This window comes from Acinonyx jubatus, chromosome D4 (genome assembly GCF_027475565.1).
Source record: "Acinonyx jubatus isolate Ajub_Pintada_27869175 chromosome D4, VMU_Ajub_asm_v1.0, whole genome shotgun sequence".
NCBI classification, from domain to species: Eukaryota; Metazoa; Chordata; class Mammalia; order Carnivora; family Felidae; genus Acinonyx; species Acinonyx jubatus.
The window spans coordinates 39,336,000-39,341,752 of record NC_069391.1 but is presented as its reverse complement, the minus strand read 5'-3'; the positions used below and the strand labels follow the sequence as shown (position 1 = coordinate 39,341,752).

General features: G+C 36.5%; 1 pseudogene; it reads right to left on the bottom strand.

Annotated features, from left to right (window-relative positions):
• Positions 1–2,542: 2,542 nt before the first annotated feature.
• On the bottom strand, positions 2,543–2,989 carry LOC106976231 (60S ribosomal protein L35a-like; annotated as a pseudogene).
• Positions 2,990–5,753: the final 2,764 nt, after the last annotated feature.

Genomic DNA, 5,753 nt, shown 5'->3' with positions numbered 1-5,753 from the left:
GCCAGTGGTGATTTCAACTTACATCATCTATTCTCTAGGGATTATTTTATAATAATAATCATAATATCTACATATAGCCATTTCAAAATAAATTGTTTTGATTTTTCTTTCAGGAGTTTTGGGTCAAGAACAATGTAATGTTATCACGCTCTTAACTAATTAAAGAGAGAAGATTAAAGGGTTAATGCCTCTCAAGAATTTTACTTAATAATTTTCTAGTGTGGAACCATGACAATATGTGGCCAGAGAATCAGTGTCTGAGAATAGCATGAGACAAAGAATTTAAGAAAGAAGGAAATAAATTTTATCAGTCTAATATTGCAAGCTTTTGGATGAAAATGCCCTTTTGACATAACATCTCCCCAGATGAAAATTTCTTCACAGACAGAAAAATGAATGGTGTTTCATTAAAAGTGGCATGTCTGACTCAGAGATTTATGTACACTGCATTGGAAATGAGATGCACACATATTTCTAAGATATATTAATTATGACAAATACAAAGCAGTTGTTTATGGGTTTTAACCAGCTAAAAGAAGAAAAAGGAAAGCTGTTTGTGGAATATTTGCAAATAACTTCAAAAGTACTTATGAAATAAATCATTGTAATAGTTGGCTTATCAGTGAAAGTCCCAAAGTTGATGGTGTTTGGCTTGCTAAATGGGGTAAGCAAAAACAATTTAACATGTTGCTGGAAGTATGTATTTTTTTTTCTCTGATTCAGTTCATCTTTTTGAGTTAACTTGACTTAATTATAAAGTGTAAACAAGACCATCTCTATAGGTAAATCACTTTATAAACTATGTATGCATAAACACAATTCCACAGCCCCACTGCCACAATCCATCCATCTGTCCATTTACTTACCCCTTATACAACTTTGAGTATTTAGATGCCCAGATAAATAATTTTTACCCATCATCAGATCATTATATTTTGAGCACAGTTGCAATGGACGATTGGCAAGGTAAGATTTGTAACATATTCTAAGCTGGTTAGACTTTCCTGAGGGTGCTGGGAAGCCATTGAAAACATTGAGTGATATAATCAGAATTACACTTGTGAAAAATCACCTCAGCTGCTTCATGGGGAATTGGAAAGGAGCAAGAATAGAATGGCAGACCAGACAGGTGACATATCTATGAGATAGATATAGAGAATAGAATGGCAGACCAGACATATCTATTGCCATGTGATACCAGCTGGGAAAAGTGTGGCAGTCAATTTAATTGGACAAAACTGGGAAGTAGAATCCAGAGGACCTGGTAGTTGATTAAACACGTAGGCTCACAGAGAGGAGTCAAAGGTAGAGCGAAAGGAAATAAGCTTATGTGGGAAGAAAGGCACTTCCTTCATTGGAGGAGAAAAAAGTAGGAAAAATCCCCGTGGAGGCAGTTCTTTTTGAAGTTTTGGTACTAGATCATGAGGAGTTTCTTGGTTAGTTATCTTTGGGTGATGGAGGTGAGATATACTCCGAAGGGAAATGGGAAGGAGAGGGACCAGAGGTTTGGAATTCACGTAAGCACATGTACATGAATCATATATATATATATATATAGAGAGAGAGAGAGAGAGAGAGTATTGACATGATCAGAATCAAAGAGGTTCTAATTACAGAAAACCAGAAAGAAGGATCTAACCGAGGTTAAATACAAGACTAAAAGACTCAATCAAAATAAAATAGTTTATACAGGTGAAAAGTAAGTTGAGCAAAGATATGCAACATGAATGCAAAGAACGAGTAAGCAAGGAAGAGCCTATTAACATCAGATGAAGTAGAATTACATGAAAAATTCAAACATGAGAGAGGAGGCTCTTAGAAATTTTCAAATAAAAGTTACCATTTATAATCTAGAAATATAAAACCCTTTGATATATTTCCCCAACGTGCTGCTAGGCATACCTTTCATGTTATCATTCCAGGCAGCAAAATCTCTAGCATCCGTTAATCTTATAAATTTCATTCCTGATGTTCACTCATACATGCTAACTGTAAGAGACAGGCTGTATTTACATGAATCGTATATATTTTAGAGTGTTTGCACAATGAGACCACAAAGATTTTAAAAAGTATAAGTTGCCAAACCAGATGTGAGAACTCTGGGACACCATAAAAAAAAATGTTAAAATGCAGGAGTTTGCAGCAATTGGCAAGAGACTATAATACTGGAATGAAACTCTACCATAATGAATATCAACTGAGAACACTGAAGAGAATAATTCGAAGGAAAAAAAAAAAGATAATACCACTTGATCATTTGATAATGAAGAGCCTGTAAGAGTTTACATGTTTAACCCACTGAATCTTTACAAAGTTTGTATACAGAGCTACTACTGTCAATCACTACTGAACAGATAAGGTCAACGAACCTCAGACCAGTTACATAACTCCCCAAGGAAACAGCTAAGACAGCAGAACTGAAATTTGGACCCAGGCAATCTGTCTCCAGAGCCAGGGCCCTAAATCTCCGTAAGGTACTGGATTCACTCACACTGATTAAATATCAACGCAGATATTTGCATTGAATCAAATGAAGGGATTACTGGCCTCACAAATGGGGGATGTTCCTTTCTCTTTGATTTTCTATTGTTACCTCTCTTTTTTTTTTTTTACAAGAGAACAAATCTACACTTTTATTTATTTACTTTTCAGTAAATTTAAATCCGTGAGGGGTACAGCATCACACTGATTCTGTGACCAATGGCAGGGAGGTTGCTTCAGAAATAGCTTGAACCAAACCACTGTTTCCATGAGCATAAGCTACTTTTCCCCAGATTACCCTGCTTTTGTTTGATTTGCCACCAGGAGTCACTGTGTTGCTCTTTGCTTTGTACACAGAAGCGCATCTCTTGCCTGGATAGAATTCAGTTTAATCTCGAGTATAAACACCTTCAATTTTAAGAGCCATGTGCTCCCTCTGGATCTGGAGACCCCGAGGACAGCCAGCAAAAATGGCCTTGGACCACAGCCTTCCAGACATATTTGTCATTTTAGGAGTCCTGTTCCCAGCAGGCCTCCACAGGCTCCAAGATGGTGGAAATGCAGCTCTATTGTTAACTCTTCCTTAAACATTTGGTAAGATTCTCCAGGGAAATCCTGTGGGCATGAAGAATTTTTCTTAAGGAGTTTTTAAATTACAAATTCAGCTTCATTAATGGTTATAGGATTATTCTAGTCATTGATTTCATCTTGATTGACTTTGAGTAGTTTGTAGATTTTAAGGAATTGATCATTTAAGTTATTGAATTTATGAATATAAATTTGTAGTTTGCTCTCATTATCCCCTTAATGGCTATAAGATCTGTACTAATATCCTTTGATTCACTCCTGATATTGGTGATTTGTGTCTTCTATCTCTGTCACTTTTACTAGAGATGTATAAAATTTATCATATATTTTTTTAAAGAATCAGTGTTTAGTTTTAGTTCTTGATTTCTACTCTTGCTTTTATTCTTTTTTCTCTACTACTTGCTTTAGGGTTTTTTTTTTCTTTTCCTAGTTCTTTCAGTAGAAATTGAGATTATTGTGAGGCTTTTCCTCTTTTCTCATGCAAATGTTTAGTGCTATAAATTTCCCTCTCAGCACAGCTTCAGCTGCATCCCACAAATTTTGATAGGTTATATATTATTTTCATTTATTTCTATGTATTTCTTAATTCCTTTGACTCAAGGATTGTTTAAAGAGCACTGTGTAATTTCCATTTGTGTTTGTAGATATTCCTGTTGTCTTTCTGTTACTGACTGATAGTTTTATTCCATTTTGGTCAGAAAACATACTCTATATGGTAAAAGTTTCACCTGCCATCACTTAGAATGAAGATAATGCAGTGAATTTGCAGCTCCAGAAAAAAATAAGACTAGAAAACAGAATATTCATGATATGTTGGTTAATATTGGCTGCAATTTGACAAGGACATTTAAAAGAGAGACAAGCCTTAGAAAGGAATTTGCCATGTTACAAGCAAAAATGAAAAGAGATGGGGAAGTTCAGAAACTTTCTCATCCCTAATGGCTAAAAAAGATAAAACTGAGTATGCATATGGGTAACAAAGGCAGATTACTATTCAGCCTTGAGGCAAGAATCAAATGAACCATATGGCCAGCATATCTGTTGTTAAAATCTCTAAATGGATTAAGATGTCAAAGAGGGAGGATGCAATTAAGGATTTGGCAACTCATTAATTTTTTTCTCTGCTTCTTACATTTTCCAATGGATGGTGCCAAATCTTTTGGACTCCAAGCTTCTCCCCACATTCAATGCACTGGAAGGAGCTCCAGGGAAACCAAAAGAACATAAAATAAAGAACAATGAGTGGAAAAGAGTGAGGAACTGAAGTATAAATGCAAAAGACTCACTGTTTCAGATAAGGGATATAGTTTTTGTCTCCCCATGAGAGGAGAAAAACAGTTGATGAGAAAACGGGCTCTCTGTGTAAGGAGACTTTAAACTTTTCCAGAGATGTTTTGGCTGAGCAAAGGTGAGGAGGGGCTGGGAGAAGAGAAGGAAAGTTATAAAGTGATGAATGGAAGAGGAAGGGGTGACAGAGGGGGCAGATGAGCAGCAAGGGAAGGGATTCTGGACCATTCTGTCCTCACATATGAGTTTTCTGCACTCAACAGCCCATCACCTGTGCACAGCCCAGCATCCAATATTCAACATTTTAATCCTTGAGCAGAGTCCACACCTCTTAGTAGAGAAATATATGAAATTAAAACATAAAGAATAAATGTTATCAATAGGACAGAAATTGGGCCAGGGTGGGGGAAGGATGGAGGAAACACAGAAGGACCACCTATGGTCATTGATATCCCTATGTTTACGGTATGAGCCATGTATCAGTTTCCTGGGGAGCAGTAACAAATTACTACAAACTATGTAGCTTAAAACAAAAATATATTGTCTCAGAGTTTTGTAGGCCTGAGATCTGAAATCACGGTGTCATCTGGGCCATGCTCTCTCCAGAAGCCCTAAGTGAAAATCTGTTCCTACTTGCCTCTTCCAGCTTCTGGTGGCTGCAGTGTTCATTCCTTGGTTTGGGTTTCCATTCCTTCAATCTGTCTCTGTGATCACATTGCCTCCTCTTATGGGTATGCTCCAAATCCCCTCCCCCACCCTCCACCCCATCCCCACCCCTGTCAATTGCCTCCCTCTTGTAAGAATACATGCCCTAGCATGGAGATCCCACCTGGATAATACAGGATGGCATCCCCATTTCAAGATCCTTAATTTAGTCACATCTTCAAAAAAGACTTTTTCCAAATAAGGTTTACAGGTTCCAGAATTAGAACTTGATATCTTTGGGACCACCATTCAGCCCATTACAAACAGTAATTAAGTGAATTGATTTAGGATGATACATTTGCTAGGATATATTACAAATATATAATAAAAATCCAACTTTGCCCCAGTGACAAGGATCTATGAGTGGCTGTTTCTTCAGAATTTCATTTCTTAATGCATACATTAAAGAATTGAGCTTTAGTTATTTTGTTAGCAGAAATAAAGGAGTTATTTGCTGTAACAACTCAAATTTAGGTTTTATATTATGCTGCTATTTCCTTCACATCAAATATTGACTAAGAGATTTGCTTTTATTTTAATTTCCACATCACCTGTTGCTCTGCCTACTTTCCAAACTGCTGAACAAATTGAACAAATGCAGAAGAGGTCCATCTTATACAGGGCTATTTATAAAGCTACTTCTGTAGCACAAGGAGTTCCTTATATTTTAGGAAGTTGTGACACCTTTAATC